Genomic DNA, 26,554 nt, shown 5'->3' on the forward strand with positions numbered 1-26,554 from the left:
TGGAATTGTCCCTTTAAACCACAGACCAGGTTAACATCCACAGACTGGAATTGTCCCTTTAAACCACAGACCAGGTTAACATCCACAGTGGAATTGTCCCTTTAAACCACAGACCAGGTTAACATCCACAGACTAGAACTGGCCCTTTAAACCACAGACCAGGTTAACATCCACAGACTAGAACTGGCCCTTTAAACCACAGACCAGGTTAACATCCACAGACTAGAACTGTCCCTTTAAACCAGACCAGACCAGACTAGAACTGGCCCTTTAAACCACAGACCAGGTTAACATCCACAGACTAGAACTGGCCCTTTAAACCACAGACCAGGTTAACATCCACAGACTAGAACTGGTTAAGGTTAAGATCAACAGACTAGAATTGTCCCTTTAAACCACAGACCAGGTTAACATCCACAGTGGAATTGTCCCTTTAAACCACAGACCAGGTTAACATCCACAGTGGAATTGTCCCTTTAAACCACAGACCAGGTTAACATCCACAGTGGAATTCTCCCTTTAAACCACAGACCAGGTTCATTAAGATCCACAGAATGGAATAGGCCCTTTAAACCACAGACCAGGTTAACATCCACAGACTAGAACTGGCCCTTTAAACCACAGACCAGGTTAACATCCACAGTAGAATTGTCCCTTTAAACCACAGACCAGGTTAACATCCACAGACTAGAACTGGCCCTTTAAACCACAGACCAGGTTAACATCCACAGACTGGAATTGGCCCTTTAAACCGCAGACCAGGTTAATTAAGATCCACAGACTGGAATAGGCCCTTTAAACCACAGACCAGGTTAACATCCACAGTGGAATTGTCCCTTTAAACCACAGACCAGGTTAACATCCACAGTGGAATTGTCCCTTTAAACCACAGACCAGGTTAACATCCACAGTGGAATTGGCCCTTTAAACCACAGACCAGGTTAACATCCACAGTGGAATTGGCCCTTTAAACCACAGACCTGGTTAACATCCACAGACTAGAACTGGTCCTTTAAACCACAGACCAGGTTAACTTCCACAGACTAGAACTGGCCCTTTAAACCACAGACAAGGTTAACATCCACAGTGGAATTGTCCCTTTAAACCACAGACCAGGTTAACATCCACAGTGGAATTGTCCCTTTAAACCACAGACCAGGTTAACATCCACAGACTAGAACTGGCCCTTTAAACCACAGACCAGGTTAACATCCACAGACTAGAACTGGCCCTTTAAACCACAGACCAGGTTAACATCCACAGACTAGAACTGGCCCTTTAAACCACAGACCAGGTTAACATCCACAGTAGAATTGTCCCTTTAAACCACAGACCAGGTTAACATCCACAGACTAGAACTGGCCCTTTAAACCACAGACCAGGTTAACATCCACAGACTAGAATTGTCCCTTTAAACCACAGACCAGGTTAACATCCACAGACTAGAACTGGCCCTTTAAACAACAGACCAGGTTAACATCCACAGACTAGAACTGGCCCTTTAAACCACAGACCAGGTTAACATCCACAGACTAGAACTGTCCCTTTAAACCACAGACCAGGTTAACATCCACAGACTAGAACTGGCCCTTTAAACCACAGACCAGGTGAACATCCACAGACTAGAACTGGCCCTTTAAACCACAGACCAGGTTAACATCCACAGACTAGAACTGGCCCTTTAAACCACAGAACAGGTTAAGATCAACAGACTAGAATTGTCCCTTTAAACCACAGACCAGGTTAACATCCACAGTGGAATTGTCCCTTTAAACCACAGACCAGGTTAACATCCACAGTGGAATTGTCCCTTTAAACCACAGAACAGGTTAACATCCACAGTGGAATTGTCCCTTTAAACCACAGAACAGGTTAACATCCACAGTGGAATTGTCCCTTTAAACCACGGAACAGGTTAAGATCAACAGACTAGAATTGTCCCTTTAAACCACAGACCAGGTTAACATCCACAGACTAGAACTGGCCCTTTAAACCACAGACCAGGTTAACATCCACAGTAGAATTGTCCCTTTAAACCACAGACCAGGTTAACATCCACAGACTAGAACTGGCCCTTTAAACCACAGACCAGGTTAACATCCACAGACTGGAATTGGCCCTTTAAACCACAGACCAGGTTAATTAAGATCCACAGACTAGAACTGGCCCTTTAAACCACAGACCAGGTGAACATCCACAGTGGAATTGTCCCTTTAAACCACAGACCAGGTTAACATCCACAGTGGAATTGTCCCTTTAAACCACAGACCAGGTTAACATCCACAGTGGAATTGTCCCTTTAAACCACAGACCAGGTTAACATCCAATGTCCCTTTAAACCACAGAATCCACAGAATGGAATAGGCCCTTTAAACCACAGACCAGGTTAACATCCACAGACTAGAACTGGCCCTTTAAACCACAGACCAGGTTAACATCCACAGTAGAATTGTCCCTTTAAACCACAGACCAGGTTAACATCCACAGACTAGAACTGGCCCTTTAAACCACAGACCAGGTTAACATCCACAGACTGGAATTGGCCCTTTAAACCACAGACCAGGTTAAGATCCACAGACTAGAACTGGCCCTTTAAACCACAGACCAGGTTAACATCCACAGTGGAATTATCCCTTTAAACCACAGACCAGGTTAACATCCACAGTGGAATTGTCCCTTTAAACCACAGACCAGGTTAACATCCACAGTGGAATTCTCCCTTTAAACCACAGACCAGGTTCATTAAGATCCACAGAATGGAATAGGCCCTTTAAACCACAGACCAGGTTAACATCCACAGACTAGAACTGGCCCTTTAAACCACAGACCAGGTTAACATCCACAGACTAGAATTGTCCCTTTAAACCACAGACCAGGTTAACATCCACAGACTAGAACTGGCCCTTTAAACCACAGACCAGGTTAACATCCACAGACTAGAATTGGCCCTTTAAACCACAGACCAGGTTAACATCCACAGAATAGAACTGGCCCTTTAAACCACAGACCAGGTGAACATCCACAGACTAGAACTGGCCCTTTAAACCACAGACCAGGTTAACATCCACAGACTAGAACTGGCCCTTTAAACCACAGACCAGGTTAACATCCACAGACTAGAACTGGCCCTTTAAACCACAGACCAGGTTAACATCCACAGACTAGAACTGGCCCTTTAAACCACAGACCAGGTTAACATCCACAGACTAGAACTGGCCCTTTAAACCACAGACCAGGTTAACATCCACAGTGGAATTGTCCCTTTAAACCACAGACCAGGTGAACATCCACAGACTAGAACTGGCCCTTTAAACCACAGACCAGGTTAACATCCACAGTGGAATTGTCCCTTTAAACCACAGACCAGGTTAACATCCACAGTGGAATTGTCCCTTTAAACCACAGACCAGGTTAACATCCACAGTGGAATTGTCCCTTTAAACCACAGACCAGGTTCATTAAGATCCACAGAATGGAATAGGCCCTTTAAACCACAGACCAGGTTAACATCCACAGACTAGAACTGGCCCTTTAAACCACAGACCAGGTTAACATCCACAGTAGAATTGTCCCTTTAAACCACAGACCAGGTTAACATCCACAGACTAGAACTGGCCCTTTAAACCACAGACCAGGTTAACATCCACAGACTGGAATTGGCCCTTTAAACCACAGACCAGGTTAATTAAGATCCACAGACTAGAACTGGCCCTTTAAACCACAGACCAGGTTAACATCCACAGACTAGAACTGGCCCTTTAAACCACAGACCAGGTTAACATCCACAGTAGAATTGTCCCTTTAAACCACAGACCAGGTTAACATCCACAGACTAGAACTGGCCCTTTAAACCACAGACCAGGTTAACATCCACAGACTGGAATTGGCCCTTTAAACCGCAGACCAGGTTAATTAAGATCCACAGACTAGAACTGGCCCTTTAAACCACAGACCAGGTTAACATCCACAGTGGAATTGTCCCTTTAAACCACAGACCAGGTTAACATCCACAGTGGAATTGTCCCTTTAAACCACAGACCAGGTTCATTAAGATCCACAGAATGGAATAGGCCCTTTAAACCACAGACCAGGTTAACATCCACAGACTAGAACTGGCCCTTTAAACCACAGACCAGGTTAACATCCACAGTATAATTGTCCCTTTAAACCACAGACCAGGTTAACATCCACAGACTAGAACTGGCCCTTTAAACCACAGACCAGGTTAACATCCACAGACTGGAATTGGCCCTTTAAACCGCAGACCAGGTTAACATCCACAGACTAGAACTGGCCCTTTAAACCACAGACCAGGTGAACATCCACAGACTAGAACTGGCCCTTTAAACCACAGACCAGGTGAACATCCACAGTGGAACTGTCCCTTTAAACCACAGACCAGTTTAACATCCACAGACTAGAACTGGCCCTTTAAACCACAGACCAGGTTAACATCCACAGACTAGAACTGTCCCTTTAAACCACAGACCAGGTTAACATCCACAGTGGAACTGTCCCTTTAAACCACAGACCAGGTTAACATCCACAGTGGAACTGGCCCTTTAAACCGCAGACCAGGTTAACATCCACAGACTAGAACTGGCCCTTTAAACCACAGACCAGGTTAATTAACATCCACAGTGGAACTGGCCCTTTAAACCACAGACCAGGTTAACATCCACAGTGGAACTGGCCCTTTAAACCACAGACCAGGTTAATTAACATCCACAGTGGAACTGGCCCTTTAAACCACAGACCAGGTTAATTAACATCCACAGTGGAATTGTCCCTTTAAACCACGGACCAGGTTAATTAACATCCACAGTGGAACTGGCCCTTTAAACCACAGACCAGGTTAATTAACATCCACAGACTAGAACTGGCCCTTTAAACCACAGACCAGGTTAATTAACATCCACAGTGGGATTGTCCCTTTAAACCACAGACCAGGTTAATTAACATCCACAGTGGAACTGGCCCTTTAAACCACAGACCAGGTTAATTAACATCCACAGACTAGAACTGGCCCTTTAAACCACAGACCAGGTTAATTAACATCCACAGTGGAACTGGCCCTTTAAAACACAGACCAGGTTAATTAACATCCACAGACTAGAACTAGGCCTTTTAAACCACAGACCAGGTTAATTAACTTCCACAGACTAGAACTGGCCCTTTAAACCACAGACCAGGTTAATTAACATCCACAGACTAGAACTGGCCCTTTAAACCACAGACCAGGTTAACATCCACAGTGGAACTGGCCCTTTAAACCACAGACCAGGTGAACTAATTGACCTACATGGCCAGGGGTCAAAGCAAGAGGGGTCAAGACAAATCCTTTCAGAAAGCAGACATGGTTTTTAAATGCTACGTTAAACTGTTAACTTTGTTTGCTTTAGCCTGCTTGGACTGCCATATGGGCGGGGTTTACACTTTTGGGGCTTTTCTATTGGTCCCATTTCAAGAGGAAAGCTCAGTCAAACACAACTACTGTGATATTTGAAATGATTTGAAAAACTGTTTGAACACAGGTCTATCAGGCACAAACTTTACGAATGGATCCTGACCCTTCGAAAACAAAGTAGTAGACACAATGTCATACACAGAAGACTGTTATGACAACAGTAGAGGACATGGTCTTCTCATTTACTTTGCTGGGGTGACTTCTGTATAGTCTTTCTCTCTTCCCTCCCTCCCCCTCCCTCCCTCCCTCCCTCCCTCCCTCTGTAATGGTATTTTTCAAATGAGAGGTAACACATTCCTGGCGGTGTGTTTTAGTGCAGGATGGTGCATCTTTTCCAAACCGAGCTGTCAGTCTCCACCTAAGGCCCCAGTTCCCCCACTTCACAGCATACCACACTCACAGACAAACAGGAAAAAAAGGCAACGTTTCTTTTGGTTCTAGGATTCACACACTCTCTCTCTCTCTCTCTCTCTCTCTCTCTCTCTCTCTCTGTCTCTCTCTCTCTCTCTCTCTCTCTCCCCTCTCTCTCTCTCTCTCTCTCTCTCTCTCTCTCTCTCTCTCTCTCTTCAATTCAATTCAAGGGCTTTATTGGCATGGGAAACGTGTTAACATTGCCAAAGCAAGTGAGGTAGACAACATACAAAGTGAATATATAAAGTGAAAAACAACAAAAATTAACAGTAAACATTACACATACAGAAGTTTCAAAACAGTAAAGACATTACAAATGTCATATTATATATATATATACAATGTACAATGTCTCTCTCCCACTCTCACTCTCCCACTCTCACTCCCACTCTCACTCTCTCACTCTCTCACTCTCCTCTAACATGTATAACCCCAGCCAATTACAGATTTTATAAAAATACAAAAGTATCAAATTCATGATTATTACGGCAATAAGGCAATACATTAAATCAAATCAAATTGATTTATATAGCCCTTCGTACATCGGCTGATATCTCAAAGTGCTGTACAGAAACCCAGCGTAAAACCCCAAACAGCAAGCAATGCAGGTGTAGAAGCACGGTGGCTAGGAAAAACTCCCTAGAAAGGCCAAAACCTAGGAAGAAACCTAGAGAGGAACCAGGCTATGAGGGGTGGCCAGTTCTCTTCTGGCTGTGCTGGGTGGAGATTATAACAGAACATGGCCAAGATGTTCAAATGTTCATAAATTACCAGAATGGTCAAATAATAATAGTCATAGTAGTTGTCGAGGGTGCAGCAAGTCAGCACCTCAGGAGTAAATGTCAGTTGGCTTTTCATAGCCGATCAAGAGTATCTCTACCACGCCTGCTGTCTCTAGAGAGTTGAAAACAGCAGGTCTGGGACAGGTAGCACGTCCGGTGAACAGGTCAGGATTCCATAGCCGCAGGCAGAACAGTTGAAACTGGAGCAGCAGCATGGCCAGGTGGACTGGGGACAGCAAGGAGTCATCATGCCAGGTAGTCCTGAGGCATGGTCCTAGGGCTCAGGTCCTCCGAGAGAAAGAGAAAAAGAGAGAATTAGAGAGAGCATACTTAAATTCACACAGGACACCGGATAAGACAGGAGAAGTACTCCAGATATAACAAACCGACCCTAGCCCCCTGACACATAAACTACTGCAGCATAAATACTGGAGGCTGAGACAGGAGGGGTCAGGAGACACTGTGGCCCCATCCCGGACAGGGCCAAACAGGAAGGATATAACCCCACCCACTTTGCCAAAGCACAGCCCCCACACCACTAGAGGGATATCTTCAACCATCAACTTACCTTCCTGAGACAAGGCCGAGTATAGCCCACAAAGATCTCCGCCACGGCACAACCCAAGGGGGGGCAACCCACACAGGAAGACCACATCAGTGACTCAACCCAAGGGGGGGGGGGGGGGGCAGCCCAGACAGGAAGATCACGTCAGTGACTCAACCCACTCAAGTGACGTTACTGTAATTCCTCCATGTAGAGTAAAAGTTTAGTAGTATTTTTTAAATTTTTTATGGAACCCCCTCCCCCTCACTATCCTGAATTAAAAGTTTCCAAATAAAGAGCACACACTGTCAACAGATGAGGACCAGCTCTCTTTGTCTGTCACACAAACAACTCGCAGGAACACCATGATCCTAAACAACCTGCAAATAAAGTTTGTTTAGTGACGCTGCGTTATACAGAATATCTTTGTGTATGTCTGCATGTGTAAGTTAGTATTTGGGTGGAGATATTACTACATTTCAACCTTTCTAACACATTGAAGGATTAAAGATAAGAGCAGAGAGGATCAGAGTATAGAACATCAGAAAACACAGAGAGAGAGAGAGAGAGAGAGAGAGAGACACAGAGAGAGAGAGAGAGAGAGAGAGAGAGAGAGAGAGACACAGAGAGAGAGAGAAGAGAGAGAGAGAGAGAGAGAGAGAGAGAGAGAGAGAGAGAGAGAGAGAGGGAAAAGGAAAGCGTTGACTATGGAAAGCGTTGACAATGTACAGACTTAGTGAGCATAGCCTTGCTATTGAGAAAGGCCACTGTAGACATACATGGCTCTCAAGAGAAGACAGGCTATGTCCTCACTGCCCACAAAATGAGGTGGAAACTGAGCTGCACTTCCTAACCTCCTGTCCAATGTATGACCATATTAGAGAGACATATTTCCCTCAGATTACACAGATCCACAAAGAATTTGAAAACAAATCCAATTTTGATAAACTCCCATATCTACTGGGTAAAATACCGCAGTGTTCCATTACAGCAGCAAGATTTGTGACCTGTTGCCACAAGAAAAGGGCAACCAGTGAAGAACAAACACCATTGTAAATACAATCCATATTTATGCTTATTTATTTTCCCTTGTGTACTTTAACCATTTGTACATTGTTACAACACTATATATATATATATATATATATATATATATATATATATATATATATATATATATATAATATGACATTTGTAATGTCTTTATTGTTTTGAAACTTCTGTATGTGTAATGTTTACTGTTAATTTGTATTATTTAGTTCACTTTTGTATATTATCTACCTCACTTACTTTGGCAATGTTAACACATGTTTCCCATGCCAATAAAGCCCTTGAATTGAATTGAAGAGAGAGAGAGAGAGAGAGAGAGAGAGAGAGAGAGAGACAGAGAGAGACATAGAAGAGAACAAGAGAGAGAGAGAGAGAGAGAGAGATAGAGAAGAGAGATAGAGAAGAGAACAAGAGAGAGAGACAGAGAGAGAGAGAGAGAGATAGAGAAGAGAGATAGAGAAGAGAACAAGAGAGAGAGAGAGAGAGAGAGAGAGAGAAGAGAAGAGAGAGATAGAGAGAGAGAAGAGAGAGAGAGAGATGGTAGGTACACCTATAGCTCATCTCTTGGCAGTAGTACTGTAGACTACTTTATCACTGACCTCAACCCAGAATCTCTCAGAGCGTTCACAGTCAGCCCACTGACACCCCTATCAGACCACAGCAAAATCACAGTCTACTTAAATAGAGCAATACTCAATCATGAGGCATCAAAGCCAAAGGAACTGAGTAACATTAAGAAATGCTATAGATGGAAGGAATGCAGTTTGGAAACCTACCAAAAAACAATTAGGCAACAACAAATTCAATCACTTTTAGACAATTTCCTGGGTAAAACGTTCCACTGTAATAGTGAAGGTGTAAACCTGGCAGTAGAAAATCTTAACAGTATATTTGACCTCTCAGCTTCCCTATCAAATCTAAAAATCTCAAATAGAAAACCGAAGAAAATTAACAATAATGACAAATGGTTTGATGAAGAATGCAAAAATCTAAGAAAGAAATTGAGAAACCTGTCCAACCAAAAACATAGAGACCCGGAAAACCTGAGTCTACGCCTTCACTATGGTGAATCACTAAAACAATACAGAAATACACTACGGAAAAAAGAAGGAACAGCATGTCAGAAATCAGCTCAATGCAATTGAAGAATCCATAGACTCTAACCACTTCTGGGAAAATTGGAAAACACTAAACAAACAACAACACGAAGAATTATCTATCCAAAATGGAGATGTATGGGTAAACCACTTCTCCAATCTTTTTGGTTCTATAACAAAGAACAAAGAGCAAAAACATATACATGATCAAATACAGATCTTAGAATCAACTATTAAAGACTACCAGAACCCACTGGATTCTCCAATTACATTGAATGAGTTACAGGACAAAATAAAAACCCTTCAACCCAAAAAGGCCTGTGGTGTCGATGGTATCCTCAATGAAATGATCAAATATACAGACAACAAATTCCAATTGGCTATACTAAAACTCTTTAACATCATACTTAGCTCTGGCATCTTCCCCAATATTTGGAACCAAGGACTGATCACCCCAATCCACAAAAGTGGAGACAAATTTGACCCCAATAACTACCGTGGAATATTTGTCAACAGTAACCTTGGGAAAATCCTCTGCATTATTATTAACTGCAGACTCGTACATTTCCTCAATGAAAACAATGTACTGAGCAAATGTCAAATTGGCTTTTTACCAAGTTACCGTACAACAGACCATGTATTCACCCTGCACACCCTAATTGACAACCAAACAAACCAAAACAAAGGCAAAGTCTTCTCATGCTTTGTTGATTTCAAAAAAGCCTTCGACTCAATCTGGCATGAGGGTCTGCTATACAAACTGATGGAAAGTGGTGTTGGGGGTAAAACATACGACATTATAAAATCCATGTACACAAACAACAAGTGTGCGGTTAAAATTGGCAAAAAACACACACATTTCTTCACACAGGGTCGTGGGGTTAGACAGGGATGCAGCTTAAGCCCCACCCTCTTCAACATATATATCAACGAATTGGCGCGGGCACTAGAACAGTCTGCAGCACCCGGCCTCCCCCTGCTAGAATCCGAAGTCAAATGTCTGCTGTTTGCTGATGATCTGGTGCTTCTGTCACCAACCAAGGAGGGCCTACAGCAGCACCTAGATCTTATGCACAGATTCTGTCAGACCTGGGCCCTGACAGTAAATCTCAGTAAGACCAAAATAATGGTGTTCCAAAAAAGGTCCAGTCACCAGGACCACAAATACAAATTCCATCTAGACATTGTTGCCCTAGAGCACACAAAAAACTATACATACCTTGGCCTAAACATCAGCGCCACAGGTAACTTCCACAAAGCTGTGAACGATCTGAGAGACAAGGCAAGAAGGGCATTCTATGCGATCAAAAGAAACATAAATTTCAACATACCAATTAGGATTTGGCTAAAAATACTTGAATCAAAAAAAAAAAAGTATGCCATCACAGCAGCAATATTTGTGACCTGTTGCCACGAGAAAAGGGCAACCAGTGAAGAACAAACACCATTGTAAATACAACCCATATTTATGCTTATTCATTTTATCTTGTGTCCTTTAACTATTTGTACATTGTATATATATATATATATATAATATGACATTTGTAATGTCTTTACTGTTTTGAAACTTCTGTATGTGTAATGTTTACTGTTAATTTTTGTTGTTTTTCACTTTATATATTCACTTTGTATGTTGTCTACCTCACTTGCTTTGGCAATGTTAACACATGTTTCCCATGCCAATAAAGCCCTTGAATTGAATTGAATTGAATTGAATTGAGAGAGAGAGAGAGAGAGAGAGAGAGACTGGAGGGCTCTCCTTCCCTGTCTCCATCAGCCTGTTAGTGTTTGACCGTGAAATTGAGCGGAAAACGACAGCATGGCCACCTGTTTTCTTTGTTTTCAGGTGTCTGACTGATGGAAGGCAAAGAGTTCCTCCAGAGCAGACACACACACAGCCCCCACTCCCTCAACCCTCTCACGGCTGCTTTCATGTCTAGGTCAGGGCCATCTCAAACCAGACCCTACGTCCCCAGGCCCTGATACCATACCTACCTGCTCCATTCAGGGGTCATGAACCCAGTCTTTTATGAGGGGGCTATTCGGGATGCCATTCATGCCATGGTGACTTTCCTTCTGTGGGGTAAAACTTCTCTGTGTTCAAAATGACACCCTACACCACTATATAGTGCCCTAGGCCCTGGTCAAATGTAGTGCATAGATTACCATTTGGGAGACAGAAGGGAAGGACGGAGGCTAACAAGGTCTGTTTTTATCCTATAGCCCCTTCTTTTATGTCCGTATGGCCCCAGCCTTCAGATTCCACATGGAAAAACACACGCTGAATGGACACAGGACAGCAATTGTGCCTCGAACAATTGAGCGCATTTAGAGACCTAAATTATGACGTGATAAAAGGGGACATTGTCTTTTTCATTTAAATTCAAGCGTGAAGCAGATTGGACGACCCTTGGCCGTAACCCGACTCTCCGAGGGTGTCTCAGGGGCAATGGGATATGATTTAAAAAAAAAACACATTTCACACCTCACACTGTACAGGTCACACACTGGAACATGTGTGAAACAGGACAACTATAAGCCCTCCCTCCTATTTGACCTTTTTTGGCATGTGTGTTTAACCAGGATGATCTGCTCAGTAACAATTTCCACTGATTCCCAGGTGTTTCTGATCTCATAAAATCACAGATGTGACATTTAATTTGATGTCACTGGAGACCTTGATATAGGGCAACTGGACCCATTAACCTAACTTGAATAGAGCATGGAAGTGATTTGAGACAAAATGACCCTAATGTTTGGGTATTTATGAAACATATGAATCAACTGAACAGGGTATGAGAGCAGCAGAATGACACAATACATCGTACCAAAACACTGATTTTCAGACCAGTGGCCCTTTATCAAGGCTATTTGTTATTCTCCGGTACATTAGAATCAGGGAGCAGAATGTGTTATTCTCTGGTACATTAGAATCAGTGAGCAGAATGTGTTATTCTCTGGTACATTAGAATCAGTAAGCAGAATGTGTTATTCTCTGGTACATTAGAATCAGTGAGCAGAATGTGTTATTCTCTGGTACATTAGAATCAGTGAGCAGAATGTGTTATTCTCTGGTACATTAGAATCAGTGAGCAGAATGTGTTATTCTCTGGTACATTAGAATCAGTGAGCAGAATGTGTTATTCTCTGGTACATTAGAATCAGTGAGCAGAATGTGTTATTCTCTGGTACATTAGAATCAGGGAGCAGAATGTGTTATTCTCTGGTGCATTAGAATCAGTGAGCAGAATGTGTTATTCTCCGGTACATTAGAATCAGTGAGCAGAATGTGTTATTCTCTGGTACATTAGAATCAGTGAGCAGAATGTGTTATTCTCTGGTACATTAGAATCAGTGAGCAGAATGTGTTATTCTCTGGTACATTAGAATCAGTGAGCAGAATGTGTTATTCTCTGGTACATTAGAATCAGTGAGCAGAATGTGTTATTCTCTGGTACATTAGAACCAGTGAGCAGAATGTGTTATTCTCTGGTACATTAGAATCAGTGAGCAGAATGTGTTATTCTCTGGTACATTAGAATCAGTAAGCAGAATGTGTTATTCTCTGGTACATTAGAATCAGTGAGCAGTTATTCTCTGGTACATTAGAATCAGTGAGCAGAATGTGTTATTCTCTGGTACATTAGAATCATGTGTTATTCTCTGGTACATTAGAATCATGTGTTATTCTCTGGTACATTAGAATCAGTGAGCAGAATGTGTTATTCTCTGGTACATTAGAATCAGTGAGCAGAATGTGTTATTCTCTGGTACATTAGAACCAGTGAGCAGAATGTGTTATTCTCTGGTACATTAGAATCAGTGAGCAGAATGTGTTATTCTCTGGTACATTAGAATCAGGGAGCAGAATGTGTTATTCTCTGGTACATTAGAATCAGTGAGCAGAATGTGTTATTCTCTGGTACATTAGAATCAGTGAGCAGAATGTGTTATTCTCTGGTACATTAGAATCATGTGTTATTCTCTGGTACATTAGAATCATGTGTTATTCTCTGGTACATTAGAATCAGTGAGCAGAATGTGTTATTCTCTGGTACATTAGAATCATGTGTTATTCTCTGGTACATTAGAATCATGTGTTATTCTCTGGTACATTAGAATCATGTGTTATTCTCTGGTACATTAGAATCAGTGAGCAGAATGTGTTATTCTCTGGTACATTAGAATCAGTGAGCAGAATGTGTTATTCTCTGGTACATTAGAATCAGTGAGCAGAATGTGTTATTCTCTGGTACATTAGAATCAGTGAGCAGAATGTGTTATTCTCTGGTACATTAGAATCAGGGAGCAGAATGTGTTATTCTCTGGTACATTAGAATCAGTGAGCAGAATGTGTTATTCTCCGGTACATTAGAATCAGTGAGCAGAATGTGTTATTCTCCGGTACATTAGAATCAGTGAGCAGAATGTGTTATTCTCTGGTACATTAGAATCAGTGAGCAGAATGTGTTATTCTCCGGTACATTAGAATCAGTGAGCAGAATGTGTTATTCTCTGGTACATTAGAATCAGTGAGCAGAATGTGTTATTCTCTGGTACATTAGAATCAGTGAGCAGAATGTGTTATTCTCTGGTACATTAGAATCAGTGAGCAGAATGTGTTATTCTCTGGTACATTAGAATCAGTGAGCAGAATGTGTTATTCTCTGGTACATTAGAACCAGTGAGCAGAATGTGTTATTCTCTGGTACATTAGAATCAGTGAGCAGAATGTGTTATTCTCTGGTACATTAGAATCAGTAAGCAGAATGTGTTATTCTCTGGTACATTAGAATCAGTGAGCAGAATGTGTTATTCTCTGGTACATTAGAATCAGTGAGCAGAATGTGTTATTCTCTGGTACATTAGAATCATGTGTTATTCTCTGGTACATTAGAATCATGTACATTAGAATCATGTGTTATTCTCTGGTACATTAGAATCAGTGAGCAGAATGTGTTATTCTCTGGTACATTAGAATCATGTGTTATTCTCTTACATTAGAATCTGGCATTAGAAATGTGTTATTCTCTGGTACATTAGAATCAGTCAGAATGTGTTATTCTCTGGTACATTAGAATCAGTGAGCAGAATGTGTTATTCTCTGGTACATTAGAATCAGTGAGCAGAATGTGTTATTCTCTGGTACATTAGAATCAGTGAGCAGAATGTGTTATTCTCTGGTACATTAGAATCAGTGAGCAGAATGTGTTATTCTCTGTACATTAGAATCAGTGAGCAGAATGTGTTATTCTCCGGTACATTAGAATCAGTGAGCAGAATGTGTTATTCTCTGGTACATTAGAATCAGTGAGCAGAATGTGTTATTCTCTGGTACATTAGAATCAGTGAGCAGAATGTGTTATTCTCTGGTACATTAGAATCAGTGAGCAGAATGTGTTATTCTCTGGTACATTAGAATCAGTGAGCAGAATGTGTTATTCTCTGGTACATTAGAATCAGTGAGCAGAATGTGTTATTCTTCATTCAGTGAGCAGAATGTGTTATTCTCTGGTACATTAGAATCAGTGAGCAGAATGTGTTATTCTCTGGTACATTAGAATCAGTGAGCAGAATGTGTTATTCTCTGGTACATTAGAATCAGTGAGCAGAATGTGTTATTCTCTGGTACATTAGAATCAGTGAGCAGAATGTGTTATTCTCTGGTACATTAGAATCATGAGCAGAATGTGTTATTCTCTGGTACATTAGAATCAGTCAGAATGTGTTATTCTCTGGTACATTAGAATCAGTGAGCAGAATGTGTTATTCTCTGGTACATTAGAATCATGCAGAATGTGTTATTCTCTTACATTAGAATCATGTGTTATTCTCTGGTACATTAGAATCATGTGTTAGCATTAGAATCATGTGTTATTCTCTGGTACATTAGAATCATGTGTTATTCTCTGGTACATTAGAATCAGTGAGCAGAATGTGTTATTCTCTGGTACATTAGAATCAGTGAGCAGAATGTGTTATTCTCTGGTACATTAGAATCAGTGAGCAGAATGTGTTATTCTCTGGAATTAGAATCAGTGAGCAGAATGTGTTATTCTCTGGTACATTAGAATCAGTGAGCAGAATGTGTTATTCTCTGGTGCATTAGAATCAGTGAGCAGAATGTGTTATTCTCCGGTACATTAGAATCAGTGAGCAGAATGTGTTATTCTCTGGTACATTAGAATCAGTGAGCAGAATGTGTTATTCTCCGGTACATTAGAATCAGTGAGCAGAATGTGTTATTCTCTGGTACATTAGAATCAGTGAGCAGAATGTGTTATTCTCTGGTACATTAGAATCAGTGAGCAGAATGTGTTATTCTCCGGTACATTAGAATCAGTGAGCAGAATGTGTTATTCTCTGGTACATTAGAATCAGTGAGCAGAATGTGTTATTCTCTGGTACATTAGAATCAGGGAGCAGAATGTGTTATTCTCTGGTACATTAGAATCAGTGAGCAGAATGTGTTATTCTCTGGTACATTAGAATCAGTGAGCAGAATGTGTTATTCTCTGGTACATTAGAACCAGTGAGCAGAATGTGTTATTCTCTGGTACATTAGAATCATGTGTTATTCTCTGGTACATTAGAATCATGTGTTATTCTCTGGTACATTAGAATCAGTGAGCAGAATGTGTTATTCTCTGGTACATTAGAATCATGTGTTATTCTCTGGTACATTAGAATCATGTGTTATTCTCTGGTACATTATAATCATGTGTTATTCTCTGGTACATTAGAATCAGTGAGCAGAATGTGTTATTCTCTGGTACATTAGAATCAGTGAGCAGAATGTGTTATTCTCTGGTACATTAGAATCAGTGAGCAGAATGTGTTATTCTCTGGTACATTAGAATCAGTGAGCAGAATGTGTTATTCTCTGGTACGTTAGAATCAGTGAGCAGAATGTGTTATTCTCTGGTACATTAGAATCAGTGAGCAGAATGTGTTATTCTCTGGTACATTAGAACCAGTGAGCAGAATGTGTTATTCTCTGGTACATTAGAATCAGGGAGCAGAATGTGTTATTCTCTGGTACATTAGAATCAGGGAGCAGAATGTGTTATTCTCTGGTACATTAGAATCAGTGAGCAGAATGTGTTATTCTCCGGTACATTAGAATCAGTGAGCAGAATGTGTTATTCTCCGGTACATTAGAATCAGTGAGCAGAATGTGTTATTCTCTGGTACATTAGAATCAGTGAGCAGAATGTGTTATTCTCCGGTACATTAGAATCAGTGAGCAGAATGTGTTATTCTCTGGTACATTAGAATCAGTGAGCAGAATGTGTTATTCTCTGGTACATTATAATCAGTGAGCAGAATGTGTTATTCTCTGGTACATTAGAATCAGTGAGCAGAATGTGTTATTCTCTGGTACATTAGAATCAGTGAGCAGAATGTGTTATTCTCTGGTACATTAGAACTAGTGAGCAGAATGTGTTATTCTCTGGTACATTAGAATCAGTGAGCAGAATGTGTTATTCTCTGGTACATTAGAATCAGTAAGCAGAATGTGTTATTCTCTGGTACATTAGAATCAGTGAGCAGAATGTGTTATTCTCTGGTACATTAGAATCAGTGAGCAGAATGTGTTATTCTCTGGTACATTAGAATCATGTGTTATTCTCTGGTACATTAGAATCATGTGTTATTCTCTGGTACATTAGAATCAGTGAGCAGAATGTGTTATTCTCTGGTACATTAGAATCATGTGTTATTCTCTGGTACATTAGAATCATGTGTTATTCTCTGGTACATTAGAATCATGTGTTATTCTCTGGTACATTAGAATCAGTGAGCAGAATGTGTTATTCTCTGGTACATTAGAATCAGTGAGCAGAATGTGTTATTCTCTGGTACATTAGAATCAGTGAGCAGAATGTGTTATTCTCTGGTACATTAGAATCAGTGAGCAGAATGTGTTATTCTCTGGTACGTTAGAATCAGTGAGCAGAATGTGTTATTCTCTGGTACATTAGAATCAGGGAGCAGAATGTGTTATTCTCTGGTGCATTAGAATCAGTGAGCAGAATGTGTTATTCTCCGGTACATTAGAATCAGTGAGCAGAATGTGTTATTCTCTGGTACATTAGAATCAGTGAGCAGAATGTGTTATTCTCCGGTACATTAGAATCAGTGAGCAGAATGTGTTATTCTCTGGTACATTAGAATCAGTGAGCAGAATGTGTTATTCTCTGGTACATTAGAATCAGTGAGCAGAATGTGTTATTCTCCGGTACATTAGAATCAGTGAGCAGAATGTGTTATTCTCTGGTACATTAGAATCAGTGAGCAGAATGTGTTATTCTCTGGTACATTAGAATCAGTGAGCAGAATGTGTTATTCTCTGGTACATTAGAATCATGTGTTATTCTCTGGTACATTAGAATCATGTGTTATTCTCTGGTACATTAGAATCATGTGTTATTCTCTGGTACATTAGAATCATGTGTTATTCTCTGGTACATTAGAATCAGTGAGCAGAATGTGTTATTCTCTGGTACATTAGAATCAGTGAGCAGAATGTGTTATTCTCTGGTACATTAGAATCAGTGAGCAGAATGTGTTATTCTCCGGTACATTAGAATCAGTGAGCAGAATGTGTTATTCTCTGGTACATTAGAATCAGTGAGCAGAATGTGTTATTCTCTGGTACATTAAAATCAGTGAGCAGAATGTGTTATTCTCTGGTACATTAGAATCAGTGAGCAGAATGTGTTATTCTCCAGTACATTAGAATCAGTGAGCAGAATGTGTTATTTTCTGGTACATTAGAATCAGTGAGCAGAATGTGTTATTTTCTGGTACATTAGAATCAGTGAGCAGAATGTGTTATTCTCTGGTACATTAGAATCAGTGAGCAGAATGTGTTATTCTCTGGTACATTAGAATCATGTGTTATTCTCTGGTACATTAGAATCAGTGAGCAGAATGTGTTATTCTCTGGTACATTAGAATCAGTGAGCAGAATGTGTTATTCTCTGGTACATTAGAATCAGTGAGCAGAATGTGTTATTCTCTGGTACATTAGAATCAGTGAGCAGAATGTGTTATTCTCCGGTACATTAGAATCAGTGAGCAGAATGTGTTATTCTCTGGTACATTAGAATCAGTGAGCAGAATGTGTTATTTTCCGGTACATTAGAATCGGTGGGCAGAATGTGTTATTCTCTGGTACATTAGAATCAGTGAGCAGAATGTGTTATTCTCTGGTACATTAGAATCATGTGTTATTCTCTGGTACATTAGAATCATGTGTTATTCTCTGGTACATTAGAATCAGTGAGCAGAATGTGTTATTCTCTGGTACATTAGAACCAGTGAGCAGAATGTGTTATTCTCTGGTACATTAGAATCAGTGAGCAGAATGTGTTATTCTCTGGTACATTAGAATCAGTGAGCAGAATGTGTTATTCTCTGGTACATTAGAATCAGTGAGCAGAATGTGTTATTCTCCGGTACATTAGAATCAGTGAGCAGAATGTGTTATTCTCTGGTACATTAGAATCAGTGAGCAGAATGTGTTATTCTCTGGTACATTAGAATCAGTGAGCAGAATGTGTTATTCTCTGGTACATTAGAATCAGTGAGCAGAATGTGTTATTCTCCGGTACATTAGAATCAGGGAGCAGAATGTGTTTTTCTCTGGTACATTAGAATCAGTGAGCATAATGTGTTATTCTCTGGTACATTAGAATCAGTGAGCAGAATGTGTTATTCTCTGGTACATTAGAATCAGTGAGCAGAATGTGTTATTCTCCAGTACATTAGAATCAGTGAGCAGAATGTGTTATTTTCTGGTACATTAGAATCAGTGAGCAGAATGTGTTATTTTCTGGTACATTAGAATCAGTGAGCAGAATGTGTTATTCTCTGGTACATTAGAATCAGTGAGCAGAATGTGTTATTCTCTGGTACATTAGAATCAGTGAGCAGAATGTGTTATTCTCTGGTACATTAGAATCAGTGAGCAGAATGTGTTATTCTCTGGTACATTAGAATCATGTGTTATTCTCCTGTACCATCATATAAAACCGTAATGGTCTTAATACCCAAAGTCTCTCACAGTTCAATCAGACCAGTGGTGCTTTCTCGTGGAAGCCTTACGTTCCAAATAGGAACGAAGTGGACTATGTAAGTAAAACAGCCCAGATAAGGGCCACATCAACCTATGAATGTTTATCTTCCCGTAACTCTGATTGTTAGTGTGACACACGGGACACTTAGACATATTTGGACGGTCAAAAGATAGGCACATTCTCCTTCACCGTGTGATGTTTCGGTAATTGACAGTTAAAGTCCTCTCTGAATCACTTTTATACCCAGGAATGTGTAAAAGAAGAAATACCCAGATCACTAAAATGTCTGTTTGCTCTGTATACTCTGTCTCTAGAGTAACTGTGGTCAATAATCAGGACTTAACATGTAATCACTCAGGAACACATGTAACCACACAGGAACACATGTAACCACACAGGAACACATGTAACCACACAGGAACACATGTAACCACACAGGAACACAGTCAGAACTACTGTGAATTACTAGAGAAATAAAGTGGCAGACTCTCTCCCACCTCCTCAGCATTTCTATATGTCTTTACCTCACCCACAACAGAGTTGGTTGGAGATGCACCGTTGAGGCCATTTGCTCTACTAGGAGCTGAAAGGAATAAGGAGGTCCCCGCTCCCTGTTTTTCTGTGTTGTAGGCCTCCAGCAGAGCCACGTTGTGGGTCCTCTCATCTAATTATAATGTTATAACTATTCATCCCCTGACCCCACACACACACACCATTCAAACCCTGCAGATATTCTTTTCCTGGCCCTACAGAGGCTGAAGGCCTCCTATATTACAGTAGGTTCCATTTGCTCCCAGCAGAACTCAGCTAGGCGAAGCCAACGTTGGAGCCATGCGTACTCCCTTAAAAAAAAAAAACATTTGAAAAGAGAAAAAAAATCTTCAATATTACAGTTAAGTTAAATCCAAACGTTTTTGCCGAGGGGATCTTAGTCGAGTAATTTTGCATCTAACTAAGATGTTTGGTGTAGTATTTTCTGAAGTGAACAATGTGCATGAAAACTAGATGTCTCTCGTTGAATGACAACATACACTTGATTGAAGAATCCCTACTGTTGACCAATCACCGACTAAGGGGCGTAGACTCTGGCTACTAAACTGTAGCTTTTCTCAACAACAAAAATGTGCTGTGCTCGAACAGCAAAAAAAACTTTAAACTGCCGAATGCTGCTGAACACCAAAAACGTCACAAAATGTCATAATATGTGCGCAAACTGTTTCGACTGTAAACACATGGTAAGCTTAAGACTGTGTCCAAAATGGAACCATATTCTCTATATATAGTTCACTACTTTACACCAGAGCCCTATGGGCCCAGGTCAAGAGCAGTACACTACATAGAGAATAGGGTTTCATTTGGGACGCTGTCTAAGGCTTGGAAATCTGGGTGGTATTAAAGGAGAAACTAGTTGTGATGAGTTGTGAGATCAACCTTGGACACCCGGGTGGTAAACTGGGTGGTAAACTGGGAGGTAAACTGGGCTGTAAACCGGGTGGTAAACCGGGTGGTAAACTGGGCGGTAAACTGGGCGGTAGACTGGGTGGTAAACTGGGTGGTAAACTGGGTGGTTAACTGGGTGGTAAACTGGGTGGTAAACTGGGTGGTAAACTTGGTGGTAAACTGGGAGGTAAACTGGGTGGTAAACTGGGTGGTAAACTGGGTGGTAAACTGGGAGGTAAACTGGGTGGTAAACTGGGTGGTAAACTGGGCGGTAAACTGGGCTGTAAACTGGGTGGTAAACTGGGTGATAAACTGGGCGGTAAACTGGGAGGTAAACTGGGTGATAACCCGGGTGGTAAACTGGGTGGTAAACTGGGAGGTAAACTGGGCTGTAAACTGGGTGGTAAACTGGGTGGTAAACTGGGCGGTAAACTGGGCGGTAAACCGGGTGGTAAACTGGGCGGTAAACCGGGTGGTAAACTGGGTGGTAAACTGGGTGGTAAACCGGGTGGTAAACTGGGCGGTAAACCTGGGTGGTTACCTGAGTGGTTATAAAGGAGAAACTCCATTGTTAACTTTCCAAGGTGACCTCACAACTAGTCTCTCGTGGAAAGACTACAATAAATGAGCATCTGACCAGGTTACGCAAGATTTTAGTTCTGGGATTCGCACAACTAACCAGACTAGAATAGGATTGGATATTTTTTTTTTATGTAGCATCAATTATTGTTTATGACCAGTGGTAATGTGGCCCAGTATCTTGTTTGACACGTGATAAGGAGTTCTTAGATATTTACTTTAGTCTTAAACACATGATAAACTTAGGTTTTTACACTTATATGGTGTCTTGTAAAAGCTTATGGGAAGGGCTTTCTATGTATGTCTGTAGACAAGGAATTTTAAGCCAGAGGTAGATGTAAGGTCAAGGTTTACCAGTAGTCTCTCAGTAACAACCACCATTATACTGTACCAGTAGTCTCTCAGTACAACCACCATTATACTGTACCAGACACTCTTGGTTGACTGAGGGGGACAGGTGCATGTGTTTACTAATGGACAGGTGCATGTGTTTACTAATGGACAGGTGCATGTGTTTACTAATGGACAGGTGCATGTGTTTACTAATGGACAGATGAATGTGTTTACTAATGGACAGATGCATGTGTTTACTAATGGACAGGTGCATGTGTTTACTAATGGACAGGTGCATGTGTTTACTAATGGACAGGTGCATGTGTTTACTAATGGACAGGTGCATGTGTTTACTAATGGACAGGTGCATGTGTTTACTAATGGACAGGTGCATGTGTTTACTAATGGACAGGTGCATGTGTTTACTAATGGACAGGTGCATGTGTTTACTAATGGACAGGTGCATGTGTTTACTAATGGACAGGTGCATGTGTTTACTAATGGACAGGTGCATGTGTTTACTAATGGACAGGTGCATGTGTTTACTAATGGACAGGTGCATGTGTTTACTAATGGACAGGTCTGTAGAAGATCCATGATGTGACCTGGGTGGTCCAACGTTTAGTGCCATAGTCGAGATGGGTTCGAATCTGACCCACTGCTCTTTGACTGGAACTAAAGTGTCAGAGTAACTAGGATCAGTTTTGCCTCTCTACCACACCTGCTGTCTCGACCTCTGAATACTCAACTATTAAAAGCCAACTGACATTTACTCCTGAGGTGCTGACCTGTTACACCCTCGACATTTACTATTATTTGACCCTGCTGGTCATCTATAAACATTTGAACATCTTGAAGAACGATCTAGACTTAATGACCATGTACTGTTATAATTTCCACCCGCCCCTCAGAGCCTGGTTCCTCTCTAGGTTTCTTCCTAGGTTCCTGTCTTTCTAGGGAGTTTTTCCTAGCCACCGTGCTTCTACACCTGCATTGTTTGCTGTTTGGGGTTTTAGGCTGGGTTTCTGTACAGCACTTTGTGACATCAGCTGATGTAAAAAGGGCTTTAAAAATACATTTGATTGATTGATTGATTGATTGATCACAGATCAGCACTTATATCTGAGATACTTTATAAATACATTTGATTGATTGATTGATCCCAGATCAGCACTTATATCTGAGATGCTTTATAAATATGAGCCCTGATGCCAGTGTGTACTGTATGTATATGTGACGTACTGTACTGAGTATCTCTGACTGGGCCAACGGTACTATACGTTTCTAGTTCAGACCCAAGCTGCAACTATACAGTAATGCCTTACTCCATTATTACAGTAATGCCTTACTCCATTATTACAGTAATACAGTAATACCTTACTCCATTATTACAGTAATGCCGTACTCCATTATTACAGTAATACAGTAATGCCTTACTCCATTATTACAGTAATGCCTAACTCCATTATTACAGTAATGCCTTACTCCATTATTACAGTCATACAGTAATGCCTTACTACATTATTACAGTAATACAGTAATGCCTTACTCCATTATTACAGTAATACAGTAATGCCGTACTCCATTATTACAGTAATGCCTTACTCCATTATTACAGTAATACAGTAATGCCTTACTCCATTATTACAGTAATACAGTAATGCCGTACTCCATTATTACAGTAATGCCTTACTCCATTATTACAGTAATACAGTAATGCCTTACTCCATTATTACAGTAATACAGTAATGCCTTACTCTATTATTACAGTAATACAGTAATGGCTTACTCCACTATTACAGTAATACAGTAATGCCTTACTCCATTATTACAGTAATACAGTAATGCCTTACTCCATTATTACAGTAATACAGTAATGCCTTACTCCATTATTACAGTAATACAGTAAAGCCTTACTCCATTATTACAGTAATACAGTAATGCCTTACTCCATTATTACAGTAATACAGTAATGTCTTACTCCATTATTACAGTAATGCCTTACTCCATTATTACAGTAATACAGTAATGCCTTACTCCATTATTACAGTAATACAGTAATGCCAACAACAAGCTACACGCGCCACTCTTGTGAAAAGCAAAGAGCAGCAGCATGATTTATACAATTTCACTCTCTATTGCAGCACTCGCTTTCGGATCTGTATGGACCCTTCCGGATAAGTCAGTTAAAATTACACATACCAGAGACCCATGAAAATCATATCAGATACGACCCGTGACATTATTTAGGATTCTGGATCAGGACCCCGCTAGGGTATCGGGTATTCGGGTATAGGTGGATGCGTAAAGACGTCTACTCTTCAACCTGTCAGCCTGTGCCAGATCTTTATTCAACACATCTCCATATTAAAACTGTTGTTTTCATGCCGTAGTCACAATGATACCATATGCATTATGAAGATGGACCTTCTACATGTCAATTGGTTCGGATACTGCTGCTATCAGTTTATATATTTGTTTTCCAAACCAAAACAAACAACTTTGGCCTGTATGTCATGCATTGTTTAGTCTGACGTCAGTACGAAAGAATGACACACACAGAGAGTCCAAAACATTAAGAACACCTTCCTAATATTGAGTTCAGTTGAGCTTCAGACTGAATATGAAGGTTGTCAAAGGGGAACCTGCTGTCCCCAACACAGTGGGCTTGAGGTGGATAGGGGTGTTCTGACACATTTATCAGAGCACTTGCCTTATTTGTTTAACAGAGTGTATCCTGTCTCAACACATTGCCCCCATTCAGCCTCCTCTCCTACATCCTCCCCTGTCTACTGTCTGACTGACTGGCCTAGCTAAATCTCTCTCTTGCTCTCTCTCTCTTTTTCTCTCTCCCCCTCCCGCTCTCTCCCTCCCTCTCTCTCTCTTTTTCTCTCCCTCCCCCTCCCTCTCTCTCTTTCTCTCTCTCTTTTTCTCTCTCCCCCTCCCTCTCTCTCCCTCCCTCTCTCTCTCTCTTTTTCTCTCTCCCTCCCTCCCCCTCTCTCTACACCAACTCATCGCTGAATGATGAAAGAGTAGACCAAGAGAAAAGGAAACCATGGTCTGATTTATCTTGGCAGGGATGTTTGTTATTCCTGACCATTTAATGTCCCAAAGAAATTCTAATGTCCCCTTTTGGCGAGAGGAGTAATTCGACCTGAACGAAAACAAATATCTTTCAAAGAAATCTTTCAAGGAATGGGGGACACAAACAGAAGTATGGCTTCAACTTAGTAGTGTGTGTTGTTTCTAGGGCTGCTGGTATGAAAGACGGCCGATGATGTGACAGTTACGGTTATGGAAAGCGATCTCCACATTCCCCTCAAACACAAACAGGTAAAGAGGCTTCACACACCACACTTTGATGAGAAAGGAAAAAAAACACAATAAACTTTACACTACCAAAGACTTGATGACGTCAATACTTCAATACGTCATCATATTGTGTTATAGGCTACCCTTTCCCCTGGTAGACACCGAACCAGAAATATGTACCTTAAAGAGAAAAGAATGGCACAGAACAGGAACAAAGGGAAGGAGAGACAGAGAGAGAGACAGAGGCAGAGAGAGACAGAGAGAGACAGAGACGGGACAGAGAGAGAGATACCGACAGAGACAGAGACAGAGAGAGACAGACTCGGAACGGGACAGAGACAGAGAGACAGAGAGAGGGCACAGAGAGACAGACCGAGATATATATATATCTGACATTTGTAATGTCTTTATTGTTTTGAATCTTCTGTATGTGTAATGTTTACTGTTCATTTCGATTGGTTATTTCACTTTTGTATATTATCTACCTCACTTGCTTTGGCAATGTTAACACATGTTTCCCATGCCAATAAAGCCCCTTGAATTTAATCGAGAGAGAGAGAGAGAGGGAGAGAGAGAGAGAGAGAGAGAGAGAGACAGAGAGAGAGAGAGAGAGAGAGAGAGAGACCGACAGAGACAGAGACAGAGACAGAGAATGAGACAGAGACAGAAACAGAGACAGAGAGAGAGACAGAGACAGAGACAGCGAGAGGGGACAGAGAGACAGAAAGAGGTGACAACAGAGGTCTATTCTGTGAAAGTTCCGAGGGTTAAGTGACACCCTGGGGGTGCAGAGGGGTGGGCAGGTCTGTCTTCGACCATCATGATTCATCCTATGTGAACAGTAAAAACCACAAACATTGAATCCTATTCCCTTTATGGGGCAACACCTCTGGATGGAGCCCATGAGGCACAACCCTGGATAGACTCCTCATTAACGTTCCACATGTTAGAGTTACCTGAATATCCATTCCAAAACTGCCTGAATAGGAGGCTGATGTTGTGGATAATAAAGTGAACCTGCCAGAGGTGATATGCAATGATGCGTCCCAAATGGTATCCTATTCCCTAATCTCTCTCTCTCTCTCTCTCGCTCTCTCTCTCGCTCTCTCAAGAGCCTGTCTTCTCTTGAGAGCCATGTCTGCCTACGGCGGCCATTCTCAATAGCAAGGCTATGCTCACTGAGTCTGTACATAGTCACTCTCTCTCTCTCTCTCCCACTATCTATCTATCTATCTATCTATCTATCTATCTATCTATCTATCTATCTATCTATCTATCTATCTATCTATCTATCTATCTCTCTCTCAATTCAATTCAATTCAAGGGCTTTATTGGCATCCAAAGGGGGCAGTATTCTGCCTAGCTCTAACAGGTTAACATTGCCAAAGCAAGTGAGGTAGATAATATATAAAGTGAATATATAAAGTGAAATAAACAATAAAAATTAACAGTAA

Source organism: Oncorhynchus nerka, linkage group LG4 (genome assembly GCF_034236695.1).
Source record: "Oncorhynchus nerka isolate Pitt River linkage group LG4, Oner_Uvic_2.0, whole genome shotgun sequence".
Lineage (NCBI taxonomy): Eukaryota > Metazoa > Chordata > Actinopteri > Salmoniformes > Salmonidae > Oncorhynchus > Oncorhynchus nerka.